The 16,503-nt window shown below is 37.9% G+C and overlaps 1 protein-coding gene and 1 pseudogene across 2 annotated transcripts in view; both read left to right on the plus strand.

Annotated features, from left to right (window-relative positions):
- ZNF804B (zinc finger protein 804B) overlaps positions 1-16,503 on the plus strand; it is a gene marked incomplete at both ends in the record, with an annotated part of 496,853 nt that overhangs the window by 64,224 nt on the left and 416,126 nt on the right. The window lies entirely within an intron of this gene.
- Positions 14,813-15,966, plus strand: LOC309827680 (small ribosomal subunit protein uS2-like; annotated as a pseudogene). Its single transcript has one exon. The product of its transcript is annotated as a small ribosomal subunit protein uS2-like (transcript).

Genomic DNA, 16,503 nt, shown 5'->3' on the forward strand with positions numbered 1-16,503 from the left:
CCTACTGCAGGAGCTTCTGCCCAACCCTGGGCTCACGAACCAAGATCCTGCAAGCCGTGTGGGGTGAAAAAAAAAAAAAAGAGAACAGTAGCAAAGTAAAAAATAAAATTAGACTAGGAAACTAACAGATATGTTAGAAAGAATGTAAAAATAAAAATATAGATGCATCAACAACCGGAAGGTACATCAGTAACACAAAAGTAAAAAAAGAGGAGGAGGGAAAAGAAAAAAAAAGGGGGGAGGAGGCCTTGGCTGTGGAGGGCGGAGCCTAAGCAAGGGCGAGATTTGGGTGGTGAGCAGGGCCAATGCTCAGGACCCACAGGGCTGGAAAAGGCCCTGGGGGCTGTGGGGGGTGGGGCTTAGGCTCAAGGAACAGAAGGGGCCCAGGCCTGCCCCCCCACCCCTGGTCTCAGAGGGCAGGGGACCTCACCTGGGAGCCCAGCAGGCTTCCTGGGCTCAAGTGAACAGGGCAAACGCCCTCCTCTCCTCTCCTGCTCCTCCGGTTTGGGGTCTGGGAGGGCCCCTCCCGCCCGCCTCTCCTGATCTCCCCTGCCTCCCTCCTATGCCCCCAGGACCAGTGCGGCGGGAGGAGGGGGGCCGTGGATGGCAGGGGACCTGCCTGGGAGCTCATCAGGCTCCTCGTGCCGGAGTGCGCAGGGCAGTTGCCCTGCGTTCCTCACCCACTCCTCCCGGAGGGCCCCTCCCGCCTGCCTCTCCTGTTCTACACTCGGCCTCCTTCCTATGCCCCCAAGGACCCACGTGACCTGGAGGGGGTTTGGGGGGGCTGGGGATCAGCCTAGGAGCTCAGCAGGCTCCTCGTCGTTTTTCTGTGTTTTGAACAACCACAAACAGCATTCATAAATCCACGTTTCCAACACATTTATTTTAAATTTTGAAAGGTGTCTCTTGTATATGAACATGGGAATGAGGAAAAGATAGTATTGCCAAAGCAATATTAGCAAGTATTGTGAAGGGGTAGGAGCTTCAAACTCAGTGACAGTTACTTAGCAGTGACTCTTATCTCTAAACAATATCCTTTAGTTATGTACAAGGTTATCAGGTACTTGCAGAAATTTAGAATTGCAACCTCATAACCAACCCTCATGTGTAATTCTAAAAGAGAAATACCAAAGTCACACATTTTTTCTGGAAAATGTTAGTTTCTTTTCTTTAAAAATTTACTTCTAACTAATATTATTTTTATCAAAACCAAAGAAAATACCCTACGGTTCTTAAAGAAGACATCTATTTTCTTGCCAGTTGGGAAAAATAAGTTATTATAACACATGTATTGTAACATAATCCACCCTATTACATATACACAGCATTTAGATCATAGGTCTACTGCTGATTTTAGTCTGCCACAATTTATACTATTGGTGCTTTATTTGAGGCGCTTTATATCATGAGAAGGAATACTGGAGCATCACTGGCTTTTGGAAACATTCTTTTCTATTATGGTAATGCAGTAGTTTGCTACAGATGGAAAACCAAAATTTTCTCTATGGTATGGTGATAGTATGAACTACCCAGTATTTGGATATTGATATCCAAATCCAGCTGCAACACTATTTAGAAAGATTATGTGAATATAAGACCAACTAATGATATTACATTTATTCATTTTGTTTTACCATAGTGATATTCTAAGCAGAGTTCTCAAGGCAATGGAACTATGCAGAAAAAGTCTTTTATTGTTGTGAGTTGAGATTTTTGGTTGTTTTTGTTTTTCTAAAGCGAATTTTATGGATTTTTAAAAAATTTTATTTTATATTGGAGTATAGTTTATTAACAATGTTGTGTTAGCTTCAGGTGTACAGCAAAGTGATTCAGTTATACATATACATGTATCTATTCTTTTTCACGTTTTTTTTTTTCCCATTTAGGTTATTACAGAGTATTGAGCAGAGTTCCCTGTGCTATACAGTCGGTCCTTGTTGGTTATATATTTTAAATGTAGCAGTATGTACATGTCAATCCCAAACTCATAATCAGGTTGAGACTTTGAAACAGCCTCAGTTTCATGAAAATTTGTTTTACAAAAGTGAAACATCAAAAACAAACTTATTTTTATGGGAACAACAACAAAAGAGGCACTAAACATTGATCATATAGCCTCATGATAGTCTATCCACAAGTAATCCTGATTTGTTTGGTCATTTTCTCTGCTTAAAGTTCATTAACATTATTGCCACCCCTGTTTATAGTTATTGCTAAATGCAGCCCACAGGCCAGCTGGTGATGAGGGGAAGCCCTTTTATCCTAGAATGTTTAATTATCTCTTTCAGCCTGGGAAAGTATGGGCAAAAAGATAATGAGCTTTAGTGTAAGAACAACTGAACGAAGTTCTATTTATTCTGATGCTTTTCCTCAATTGTAAAATTGATCCTCTTAATCAATACTGTAGAGAGAAAAAGAGGTAATCCCATGGAGAAGCGGGGTGGAAAATGATAACATTCAATGAGACTTAACAGTAGCATCACAATTTTTAAGTGACATAAATTCCAAGAATAGCTCTGTTCATGACTACTTTTAAATACAAGTAAAATAAGCAAACACAATATGAATGATTTTCCCTTTTAATTTAGTCACCTCCTTGGTTCTGTCGCTTAAGTAATCAAGGGTTATCTAAACAAGCATTCACTTGGTAGAAAGAATTGTGTAAGAGTTGACAAGGTACATTGTTAGAATTACCTGTATGAATCTACTTATAAAAGTTCAATAAAAACATAGTACGTGTACACATTAGGGCTGGCATCAAAGTGTGAAGCACTGAAAATGAAACCCTCAAAAGCCATCTCCATGATGGCTATTACACAGTTTCAGCCTGCCCGGGGCAGTGGTCCTTCCAGGGGATGTAAGAATTTGAAGTCTATCCATATTGGAGGTTTGTAGATATACTGACATGTTTGGCAAATTCAGTATCCCCTAACTAAAGCCCCAAGGATGGGACATTTTGGACATCTCAAGTTTCTAAGAGCCAGACGTCACCATAAGAACATTAGGAATTGGCAGGGGGCACCAGACTTAGGATCAGGGCCTGAATGCTGGGTGTGAAGGGAATGGGGAGGAGAGTCTGATGAGGAACGGCATTGGTTTCCAGTGCAGTGAGCTGAATACACTTGGCCACAACCCTTCTCACTCCCCAGACAGCATGAACTTCTGGCAAACTGGAAAGCGCTAGATGGATAGGATAGCGTCTGCTGTTGGGGCCGATCTACTTGCTGATGGCTGGACCCTGGAAGAGGAGGATGTTTCTTTACTGGTCTGACATGATGATGAGATGAAAAGATGTGGAAACCAGAAAACTGATAGAGGCATTAAGTCCCCAGGGGCAACAGAAGCCAAGGGTTCCCACAGGGGGGACCCCAGAAAGAATGGGCAGCAGCCTCAATGCCTGAAAGGGAGAGGGGAGTGAGGCAGCTGTAGCTGAGAGACCACTGTGCTGACTCTGATTCTGTGGTTTGCTTTATGCATGATAACCTTCTCCCCAAGCCCCATTATTCTGAGAGAATTTGAACAGACAAAGAAAGAAGCTTGAGTGTCTTGGTAAAGAAGACTACCAATTCAGTAGAAAACCAGTGGTAGGGACCAAATTTTGTGTAGCACCTTCAAGTTAATTTTGTTTAAACACCACTTCTTGACCTGTTCCTGGCCCCTTGCTTTATCTTTTGCCTGCTTCTTTGCAGTCTCCTATAAGCCTGATGTTGAATACAGCCCCTTTTGCATTTTCATTGGCTTTCTCGCTCTGTTCTTAATTTTTAGATTACGTCTGAACCCTATCCCAGAATTCAAGTTAAATTTGTCCTATCGTTTTGGCGGGTGGATTTGCCAAAATAATATAAGCCAGAGTTTTACAATCAGCAGTAACGATTAAATAGGTCTACGAAGGAAGCTTAGGACAAATGGCTCATGGATTATAAGAGTTTTTAGTGAAGAAGGCAAGATTAATCAACTGTAACCATATAACTGAAGGCAAATCCAACGCTCAAGGTTTTTACAGAGGCCTTAGAAGCTCACAGGCCTAAAAGGCAATGAAAGATTAGAGTTTTCTGGTACCTCTTTGTCCTCATCTAGTTCTATGTTCAAAGCGTTACCATTTTAAAAAAGCAGATGGAAGGATGGGTTAGGGAGAGTAGGATGAGCTGAGTGGGATCCTGTGGGAGATGCTCTTGGGCAGAAGTGAAGATACTGATCTCATTTTCCAGAATCACATTTCTCAGAACGTCAGGTACTTGATGGGCAGAGCTACAGGCCCAGCCATTGGCGAGAGTGATAATACCACAGTTTATATGCTATGGAATTTCTCTCAGTCATCTCCAACAATCAACAGAGGAAGAAAAGACTGCAAGAGAAAGAAATGACTTAAATTTATGGAGTCCAAAGACCACAGGGTACTAGCCTCTGAGCATCTGGTGTGTGGAGGGCCAGAGGTACCAACCAGATACACTGGGATGCCAGGGGAACTCTCAGATTACAACCCAGGTGCACCCTGGCCTGTCACTCTATCCCTGACTTCTTTACACATGTGGTGGCCTGCAGATACCTGGTCTCCACGGTGTGGTGAAGTCAAACAAGGTATTCTATTCTATAGTACAGAATAGTCTGTTACATCCCAGGAGACCTGGCCTCTAACCTTGACTTATCCACTGTCTTTAAGTCACTCTTTTCCTCTGGCCCTCAGTTTCCTCATCTTTTTTAGAAGAATTTGAGTCTAGGTGATTTCTGACGTTTCTTCCCAAACTGTGGATATTTCACTTTATCTTTTGATAAAATCTTGCCGAGTGCCATTCTGTGCCTATATGATGATGCCTCTGTCTTAAGTCCTTCTTATGTCTCAACCAAGGTCCACCAAGTTCTGTTTGACTCAGTGTCCTTTCTGAATCAACACTGGCCTGGTCCATTCCTGCCTCATCTAAGACAGAACAACATAGGATGAAGAGCATTTATTTTATATGTGTATGTCCTTTTGGAGAATTCAGTTTTGAACTACAAAGTCAGCAAATATTTTGTTGTGGACAAGTCAGCTTGTTTTTTAATAGAACAGGAAGGTTTCTCATAAAAGATGATTCAAAATTCCTACAAGCCTTAATGATCTGTGCACTTAAAGTCATCATGAATGAACTATGTGAAAAAATACTTGAAAATGAATGATACAGTATTGTCAGGAAACACTAATCTCAGTGCTCATACTTAAATTCAATGAGTTTAATACTTCTATTTCTTTTTCTACAACTGATTTTCTGTATTTGATTAGAGGAAATAGTTTGTAACATTTCAAAACCTTTTAATTCACACAATATCCTCTCAGTAATGGTAACAAATTTTGATTTTGCAAACTGCTTCTAAGCAAGTCACTTAACCTCACTGGATCTCCTTTTCCTCATCTGTAAATTGAATGGCTGATCTTGAAGTTACCTTCCAGTTTGCAAATGTTATGATCTGATGTTGCTTCTCATTTATTGTACACAGTGAGAACAACTGTTTCAGCAGCCAGGCACAAGAGAAAACCTAGTGATAATGGCTTGAACAGGGGTCTAATTAGGGCTTTTAGATATAAACTCAACTTACGCTAAGGTCTTTCTCATGAGACTTGGTTAGATGGTGGCTTTAAGGAATATCAGTAAGCTTCGGTGAATTCCAGTGCACCTTTATTTCATGGATCCAATATTTTTGCTTTACAGTAGAGTCATACTGACTTATTGTTATAAGTTCACAGTGTAGAAAGACTTTGACAATGGGGAATATTTTTTTAAAGGGAGAATGCTGAATATATTTTGCATAGGGTTACATAATTTTAGAGACAGAAGGGATCCTGGAAAATTTATGCTGACTTACTTGTATAGGAACAATGCTAAAAATAAGGCAATATATGGACCTGATTCATGAGTTGGAAGATTTTATATGGAGAATTTTTTAACAGAAAGGAGTATTTGAGGACTAAATAATAAAAGTGAATTTGTTTCCAAGATAAAACAATTGTCCCCATCATTCTTGCCAGATATCATGTAGAGAAATAAGCAGCAAAACTGAAAACAATTTTGAAAATTGTGTAGATTAATATTTTAAATATCATATACTCTGAACATTAGGTCTGTAAAACCTCATTGCTCAAAAACGGGCATTGTATTCAAATAAATTGGGGAAACAAAATTAAGTCATATTTTAACTATAGAATTTTTAGGAACCTTAGTATTCTAGTTTGTGTTATATACTGTTAGTGTCCAAGAGAGGGATACAGCACACAGTTCTGTTGAATAAATATTTGAATCAGGGAACCTTTAAGAATTTAGATATAGATTAAAATATAACTTAATAATTATAAAGAGAGGGTATCAGTATAAAATTTTAAATTCTATGTGTTATAAATGTTATAAAACATTCAGCTTAAAAATATTAGTGGTTTGAGTTACTTGTGCAAATGTGTCTGTTTGTTAACTAACAATCACTTGGGCAAATATTTAGAACAACTTTTGTGACAATGCCACTTGCCTTTGATGTTCTGATCTGTCTCCCAGAGTTTCATTTTCGGTTTTCCCTCTCATCTGAGCTCTAGGTACACTTTTTAACTTGCACTCGGGCCCTCAACAGTGAAAGCGTAGAGTCCTAACCACTGGACCACCAGGGAATTCCCTTAACTTCTTAGTATCTGAACTGAATGTGACCCAACCTAGATTCTTCATCAATTGCCCACCTTCCTTGTCATGCACCTTCTTCTTTTTTTAAAAAATATTTATTTATTTATTTGGCTGCGCTGGGTCTTAGTTGCGGCACACGGGATCTTCATTGTAGCATGCAGACTCTTAGTTGTGGCATGCATGTGGGATCTAGTTCCCTGACCAGGGATGGAACCTGGGCCCCCTGCATTGGGAGCGTGGAGTCTTAACCACTGGACCACCAGGAAATTCCCCTTCATGAACCTTCTTCAGCATGCCACATCTCAGTAAACATGACGCACGTTGTCCTGTATGTCAGAAATCTGCGGGCCATTCTTCCCACTGATTATTACCAAATAATGACTAAATCCTGTTAATTTGACCTTCTAAGGCTCTCTTGAATCCATCCCATTCTTTGTCTCTGCTGCCAACAAGTTTAGATTAAGGTACTGACTTCCTTCCTATGCACAAGTGTAATAGCCTCCTAATAATCTCTCCAGTATACTTTTCCAAGTTCTTTTTCTTATTGTCATATTGATAAACACTTGAAACACAAATGCCATCATACCTCTCCCTCGCTCAAAATAAGTCAGTTTGAAGAATAGAATTTTTCTATAATAAAATCATAGAAAAATGGGTAACAGTTCTGGCAGGTTTTCAAAAATAATAACACAAAGGGAGACAGTTTTGAAGAGGATCCAGTGTTCATTTTGACAATTTCCTGAAACCAGAAGAACTCTAGTTTTTCTTTATTGTTGGTCAGTGAGTTTCCTAAGATATCATCAAATTTAGGGAAAAATTTTAGGCAGAATTTAGGGGACAAAAAATACATTAAATTATCTAACATTAACTATTCTGTAGTAGTAGGAGTGCCCTGTGTTCTCATTACTGCTCCACCAGATAATTCAGCTACTGAACTGTTATGAGGATAGAGAGAGGAAGAAGAGAGAAGAGGAGGTAGTTGTTTTACTGGGCTATTCTATTATCCTTTATCTATTATCACGTATCTATTGTGGAGATTAGCTGTCTTGTTTTTTTTTTTTTTTTAATGATCTATGAGGTCACTGTGAGGGCTCTGTTGACCAGACCATAGTGCTGAATCCCTTCTACCAAAGCCACATGGGCCCAAGCCTGTTCTCTAATTAAATATCAATCATTATTTTAGGAATGCCTCCTTGGTGAGACATCCCTTCCGGCGGTAATGAATCATAAAGCGCAAAGAAGACAGTTAAAGGAGTAACTAGTGAATCTGCATGGTCCTCTTAAAGGGAAAGTGAAAAACTCATTTTAGCCAGATATGAGATTAAACTTCGCAATTGATAATTTAAATGATTTCCCTTACTGAGAAAGCCAAGGAAGTTTCATATAACAAAATGAGCTAATATCTCATAGTATGTTTTAACTAAAAAAAAAAAATACACTGAGAAAGTTGGTAATGTGTTATTTTAATGGCTTATGTGACTTTTATTCATGAGTTCCCCGAAGACTTTTTGTAGCCTGGAAGCAGTCATTTGTGAAAATGTTAAAGAGTTAAGATGTTTATTTTTTCATATAATATCCTCTTTGAGATGAAAATTAAAAAGTTGTGTTATTTAATCTTAAGTTGTGCTATAATATTTTTCTCTGAATATGTTATTGCACTAATGATTCTGATAGTATCATTAATTATGCTGTTGATTGTAATCATCTTGATTACCCTTACATGTTTTAAGGGTTTTTTTTCCTATATTAAAGGCATTTCTTTTTTTTTTTTTTTTTTCTGGTTGCACCGGGTCTGAGTTGCGGCTGGCAGGCTCCTTAGTCGCGGCATGCGAACTCTTAGTTGTGGTATGCAAGTGGGATGTAGTTCCCTGACCAGGGATCAAACCTGGGCCCCTGCATTGGGAACCCGGAGTTTTAACCGCTGCACCACCACAGAAGTCCCTGAAAGGCATTTCTAAACCATATATTTCTGTTGTTTGAAGAAAGTTAGTTAAGCTGCTATTTCATCTCTAATTTATGATTCTATAATCTCTCATGTGTCCACTGACATTTTGGCACAGTGCTGCACTGGCATAATTTGCTTAATGAGTGTGATGTAATGGGGCTAAGAGGGAAAGAAAAAATACTGCAGGTACTTCTGGAGGATTTCTTAAAACCAGCTCACACCTGATTGTTAAAAAGGAATTAGACTGAAGCTTGTATTGCCAAAGGGCATTAGGGAACTCACATTATGTAATTAAAGTGTTTATGCTGATCAAATTAACCAGAGCACAGAGTAATCCGTAATAGGGATAAAAAGTTATATTTTTTAAAAAGCTTGTCAAATTGAATGAGGCATGTTTTATTTTGGAATGATTTTAGAGTTACATGAAAGTTGTAAAAATAGTACTTTTTCTGTGTACTCTGTACCCAGCTTCCCCCAGTGATAACATTTTATATAACCAGAGTACAATGATCAAAAGCTAGAATTGACCTTGGTGCAATACTGTTGACTAAAGATCTCATTTGGATTTTGCTAGTTTTTACACACACTCTTTGTATATGTTTTGTGAAATTTTATCTTCAGTGTAGCTTCTATTTGCATTTCTTTTATGGTAAATGAAGTAAATATCTTTTCATAAGGTTAAACATCATTTTTACAGTTTTTATGTGAATTGTCTGTTCATGTATTTTGCCCATATTTCTGATTTTCAGATGACTCACCTCAAATTTTAAGAGTTATTAAAATAGTAGGGAATTCGCTCTTTATTTGTGATATATGTTGCAAGTATTTTACCCAGTTTGTTGTTTGTGTTTTGACTTTTCTTACGTTATTTTTAATAACAGCTTTCTTGAAATGTAGTTTACATACCATATGATTCACCCATTTAAAGTGCATAAGTCAGTATTTTTAAGTGTATTCATGGAGTTGTGCAACCATCACCACAATTAATTTTATAACATTTTTATCACCCCCCCAAAAAAAACATGGCCATTAGCAGTCTCTCTCAATTTCCTCCCCCAAACTCCCAGCCTTACCCAGCCACCAACTTTCCTTCTAGCATTAAAGATTTGCCTATTCTGGAAGTTTCTCCTGAATTCTTTAGTTAATTTTGTACAATACGGTGTTTTTATTTTTATTTTTTTTTTGCGGTACGCGGGCCTCTCACTGTTGTGGCCTCTCCTGTTGCGGAGCACAGGCTCCGGACGCACAGGCTCAGCGGCCATGGCTCATGGGCCCAGCCGCTCTGCGGCATGTGGGATCTTCCCGGACCGGGGCACGAACCCGTGTCCCCTGCATCGGCAGGTGGACTCTCAACCACTGCGCCACCAGGGAAACCCAATATGGTGTTTTTAAATGGCTGCATTGTATTCCATGGTAGTCATGCTTCAATATTTACTTAAGCCATTAATGATTATTAAATATTTAGATCATATTCCAAATTTTCACATTAAAAATGATACATTCAATTAACATCCTAATGGATTTCTGTTCATGTCCTAAAGATAAATTTTAAGAAATCAAATTGGTTAAAGTGCAGGCACATTTTTAATGTTTTTGTTACATTTTGCCCCATAATTTTGAAAGATATTTCCAGTTTAAACTCTTTTCAGTAGTGGATGATAGTCCTTTAACCTTTACCAAAAACTAGAATTAGAGATAAAAAAAAAAGTATCTTATTTGAAAGGTGCTTCTAACTCTTTGCTTAACAGGGATTCTAAACTTTTCTTCCCCACATTTATTGGATATTTGTATTTTTCTCATGATGGAATGCCTGTTCATGCTCTTTGCCCCTTTAAAATTGAAATGATTGTCTCTTATTGATCCCAAAGAGTTGTTCATGTGTAAAATAACAGATTTTCTGTTATGTCCGTTGCCAATTTTTCTCTGCACTAGTCGCCTCTCTTTTAATTTTGTTCTTGCTCTTTATGTTGTATAGATCATAAAATATTTATAATTATCTTTATCAATCTTTCTATACCTGAAGAAATGTTTTTCTAATTCTTTGATTCATTCTCTTTTACCCATTAATATATGTGGAACTTACTGACTTGCCATGAATATTAGGTGGAACTTTGTTTCTCCAATTAATTAACCAATTTTGCCGTATGTGTTTTGTAGAAGGCAATGCTCATGCATTTCAGCCCAAATATGCAGTATTCCTACTCAGAAAACACATCAGTGAAAACCGTTTCGGGTCTTCCCATCCCATAAACACTGAAATTTATCTTATACATTTGCTACTGCTTAAAGTTATTGAAATCATTACATCACTAAACATTTACTAATTTAGGATCTCATATATTTTTGTTTTTCCTTTTGGCTCCCAGTCTATAATTAGAACACAGATCATCTTGGTCCCACAAAAAATCAAGAGAAGGATTAGTACTAAAAATAGTGTTGATTGTCATTTTCTAAATCAGTCATCTTAAGTGTTACTGACTTTAGTCATTGCTGTTTGAAACAACCAGCACATCTCCCCACCTGCTTTTCACCTGTGGGAAAAGCAAAGCAAAACAGTATGGGCCAAAAAAAAAAAATCAACCTTCTCCTACCATCTTGTCCTTAGGAGCATATCTGATAGTCAAACTGAAGAAGCAGAGCTGTTCTACATCTGGTCTAGCCATTTATTTTCTTTTCCTTTTTTTTTAAAATTTATTTTATTGTAGTAAGAACACTTAACATGAGATCTACACACTTAACAGAACTTTAAAGTATATAGCCATGGAATCTGAGGGATTTAAGCTGGACTGTCAGTTTGAAAATATCTCAGTATCATTAGTATAGTGAGTCTTTTCAGTGCTAATCTCAATTCATATCCAATGCTTTTATTCAACCGGATATAAATTTAGATTCGGGTAATGCAAATTTTGAAATTTAACGTTCCTATCCTTTTTACAGTGTTTCCTTTCTGCTTTCTTTTGTTCACCTGTCTTCCTCTTCTTAAGAAAATATATTATTGGTGATGTGAAATGAATCCTCTTCAAGGATTTCAAAGAAAAAAATATTTACCTCTGTAATTAGAGTTAACCACCTTCTAAAAAATTAATTATCTTATTTTTGGCTGCGTTGCGTCTTCGTTGCTGCACGCGGGCTTTCTCTAGTTGCGGTGATCGGGGGCTACTCTTGGTTGAGGTGCGCGGGCTTCTCATTGCCGTGGCTTGTTGTGGAGCATGGGCTCTAGGCTCACAGGCTTCAGTAGTTGTGGCATGCGGGCTCAGTAGTTGTGGCATGCGGGCTCAGTAGTTGTGGCTTGCGGGCTCTAGAGTGCAGGCTCAGTAGTTGTGGCACTCGGGCTTAGTTGCTCCGTGGCATGTGGGATCTTCCTGGATCAGGGCTCGAACCTGTGACCCCTGCATTGGCAGGCAGATTCTTAACCACTGCACCACCAGGGAAGTCCCACCACCTGTTTTTTAACATTAGAATATTTGACAATGCAATCTTACCTTTGTCATTTACAATCCCTGGGATTTCAAGGCAATTACTTAACCTTTCTGATCCTATTTTCCTAATGAAAAAAATGGATTGAAAACAGCTAATCTTTTAAGGTGGCAGTGAGGATTAACTGAGGGACTTCAGTTAAATTATAAGAAAAATTAGGTGATTACTTGTGCCTGGGATGTTTCTGGGGTATTACAATATTAAAATGAGGAAGGTAAGAACTTAGCCCTTAAGAAATTTTAGGACAAATAAAGAATATTGAAAGATAGAGTCTGAGAGTTTGAAGAAGACTGGTTCTAGGAGGCCAATGTAGTTTTAATTTCATTATTTCTGCTAATAATATAATGAAAAAAGTCTCTTGCCATCCTATTTGAATGTCTGTTTTTTGAATGAAGAGCTTTAATTCTATTGATCTAATGTGGGAAGGCCAAGCTTCTCAAATAGCCTGTGCTATTTATAAAATAACCCCCACCCAAAAAAAAAAGTTTAAGAATAGCTGATTCTGCACTTGTGAGTTTATCTCACTTGGGTGAGGAAACTGAGAAGCAGAGATTTGAGGTGACTTTCTCAGGGTTTAGTGATAAGAACAGGGCTAGGTTCAGGTTCCCAGTTGTTTTATATATTATAACACATTTCCAGTTACACAAAAATCGCTGAATTTTTTTTTTTCTGTCAGAAACACTATTAAGAAAATGAGGTCAGACTTTTTTAGGTAAATAATACAACTTTAAAAAATTACAGAGAAAGGTCTTCTCCATGAATAGGGCTAATTTTCAGCATCTGTTTACTTTTTAATACACACCAGTGAACTCTAGTCATTTGAAGTATAGATTCAAATGGGAGGCTATAATCAGAAATAATTTGAACTCCACATATTAGAGATACTTTGAGAGTAAGTGGCAGTTCTGTGTAAAAAAAAAACTTTGTTGTTAAGAAAAATTATGCAGAAAAAGTCTCTTTATAACTTTTTTAACCAAATGCAATTGTAATAACATAAAAATGACAGAGGAATATAGCCTATACTGTGATCTAGTGTAAAGATTTATACTACCAAATATATAAAGATTCAATTAAATCCCTATCATTATTCCAATGGCATTTTTTCACAGAAATAGAATGAACATTCCTAAAATTTGTATGAAACCATGAAAGACCCCGAACAGCCAAAGCAATTTTGGGAAAGAAGAGCAGTGTTGGAGGCATCATGCTCTCTGATTTCAAACTATATTACAAACCTATATAATTAAAGCAATATGTTGTTGGCATAAAAACAGACACATTAGATCAATAGACTACAGTAGAGAGCCCAGAAGTAAATCCATGCATGTATATTAATTGATTTACAACAAAGGAGCCAAGACTATACAATGGGGAAATTATAGTCTCTTCAATAAATGGTGTTGGGAAAAGAATGAAACTGGATCACTATCTTACACCATACACAAAAATAAACTGAAACCATAAAACTCTTAGAAAAAACACAGGCCGTAAATGCCTTAACATCAGTCCTGGACATGATTTTTTTTTGGATTTGACACCAAAAGCAAACGCAACAAAAGCAAAAATAAATGAGACTACAACAAACTAAAAAGCTTCTGCGTAGCAAAGGAAACCATCAACAAAATGAAAAGGCAACCTATGAATGAGAAAAGGTATTCGCAATCATATATCTGATAAGAGGCTAATATCCAAAATATATGAAGAACTCATAGGACTCAAATCAAAAAACCAAACAGTTCAATTTAAAAATGGGCAAAAGACCTGAATATATTTTTTTCCCAGGAAGATACGGAGATAGCAAACAGGCACGTAAAAAGATGCTCTACATCATTAATCATCAAGGAAATGCAAATCAAGACCACAATGAGATGTCATCTCACTCCTTTTAGAATGGCTATTATTAAAAAGACTAAAAATAAAAAAAATATTTAAGAGAATGTGTAGAAAGGGCACCCTCATGTACTGTTGATGGGATTGTAAATTGGTACAGCCACCATGAAAAAGAAGTCTGGAGGTTCCTCAAAAAAATGAAAATAGAACTACCATATGATCCAGCAATTCCTCTTCTGGGTATTTGTCTGAAGAAAACAAAAACACTAATTGGAAAAGATACATACAGCCCCATGTTCATTACATCATTATTTACAATAGCCAAGGTATGAAAACAAAGTATCATCAGTGGATGAATGGGTAAGGAAACTGTGATTGATATATACATATATAATATTATATATAATATTCCATTATATATGGAATACTATTCAGCCATAAAAAAGAATAAAATCTTGCCATTGTGACAACATGGATGGACCTCGAGAGCATTATACTAAGTGAAATAACTCAGAAAGGGAAAGACAAATACCATATAATCTCTCTTATATGTGGAATCTAAAGAAAGAAGGAAAATAAACTTATGGATCCAGAGAACAGATTAGTGGTTGCCAGAGGCATGGGGTGAAGGTTGGGAGAAATGGGTGAACTGTTTTTGTTTTTTTTTAGTTTGAATAAATTGAAATAAAAATTATTAAATTGTACTGCAATAAAGTAGAATTAACAAAAGATGAAGTTGAAATTTGACATCAGATTCACTGTTTACCAAATAGTTTATTTTTCCTTATTCAGTCTCTTAGCTCCTTATAATTTGGGTTACTAAAAATGTAGCCCTTGGGAACAAAAACAAATAATTCTTTGAAAAATGTATAATATATTTACTTGCAAAATAGTACAATATATGATGAAATTTTTTATATCTATGGAAATCACCTGCTTTCCACAGAGTTCAGCAGCAGCATTTTGTACACAGTGCTACCCAGATAGGAGTCCAAATGGTGTTGTTCTGGGTTCCTGTCCTGACTTAAGGGAAACTTTTTTAACGTCCAGAGTCCTTGATGTCCTGAAAATGAAGGAGGAGGATGTCCTCAAATTCCTTGTAGCAGGAACCCACTGAGCTGGCACCGACCTTGACTTCCAAATAAAACAGTACATCTACAGAAGGAAAAGTGATGGCATCTTACATCATAAATCTGAAGAGAACCTGGAAGAAGCTTCTGCTGGCAACTCATGCCGTGTTGCCAGGGAAAACCTGGCTGGTGTCCAGTGTCCTATCCTCCAGAAATACTGAGCAGAGAGCTGGGCCGATGTTTGCTGCTGCCACTAGAGGTACTTGTGTTGCTGGCTGTTTCACTTCTGGAGCCTTCACTCACCAGATCCAGGCAGCTTTCAGGGAGCTGCTATTTCAGGTGGTTACTGATCTCAGGGCCGATCACCAGCCTCTCACAGGAGCATCTTATGCTAACCTGCCCACCACTGCTCTGTGTAACACAGATTCTCCTCTGCAGTTTGTGGACATTGCCATCCCAGGCAGCAACAAGGGAGCTCACTCAGTGGGTCTGAGTTGGTAGATGCTGACCCAGGAAGTTCTGCACACCTGCGTTACCATCTCCAAAGTAACATCCGTGGGAGGTCACACCGCATCTCTAGTTCTACAGAGACCCTGGAGACATTGAAAAGGAAGAGACATTGAAAAGGAAGAGCCAGCCACTGCTGAAAAGGCTGTGAACAAGGAGGAATTGTTCAGGGTGAATGGACTGCTCCAGCTCCTGAGTTAACTCTAGTCAGCTGAGGTTGCAGAGGCGTCTGGAGATGCAGGTGTCCTGGGGCCTGGTCAGCAGTTTCTCTAGAAGATGGGGGCGCTCAGCCCACCACTGAAGACTGGTCTGCACTCCCGCTGTTCAGGCCACTGAATGGGTGGGAACAAGCCTGAGTGGCCTGAAGCTGTTTGTCCACATGTTTAAACAGAAAATGCAGATAAGGTTGACAGAAAATGTTTCTTTAAAAAAAAGAAAAAGGAAGGCATGCACACGGAGAAAAAATACCCCTGGACTTTCCATGTCCTCTCACTCCTGAACAGAACTACAGTGCTCATTTGTCTTAGTCAATTGATTTTTATATTACTTTAAAATCAGAGGTGTTAACAGAAGCAGCTACATCTTCTCACATGTACCACCTCATGCCAAGATTTTGATTTTTAATCCCAATCACAAAAAAAGGGAACTGGAGTGTCTTAGAGAAGATTTTATTCTATTCTAGGACAGAGAGGTTTCTGAATGGGCAGAAAACTTTCTATTATTGCCAAAAGTAGGAAAGTTTTAAAAAACATATCATGACTATTACAAAATAGATGAAGAATCAGCTGAAGGAGGCTGTCATCAGCTTAGAGAAGAAAATATAGGCTTGAAATCATAAATAACTGAAATAATTCAGGTCTATTAAAGGCCATGAGTTCACAATGCACTCAAAAAGTGAGAATAAAATACTCAATGGGGTAGTTGTAATGCCAAAAAAAAAAAAGATAATCTTTTTTTGTCTATATTGGTATATGGTTGGTTTTTATTGATTTTAATGTTTTATAGATTTTAATAGTTTTAGTACATGTGTACATGT

Source organism: Grampus griseus (assembly GCF_964374135.1).
Source record: "Grampus griseus genome assembly, chromosome: 9".
Taxonomy (NCBI): domain Eukaryota; kingdom Metazoa; phylum Chordata; class Mammalia; order Artiodactyla; family Delphinidae; genus Grampus; species Grampus griseus.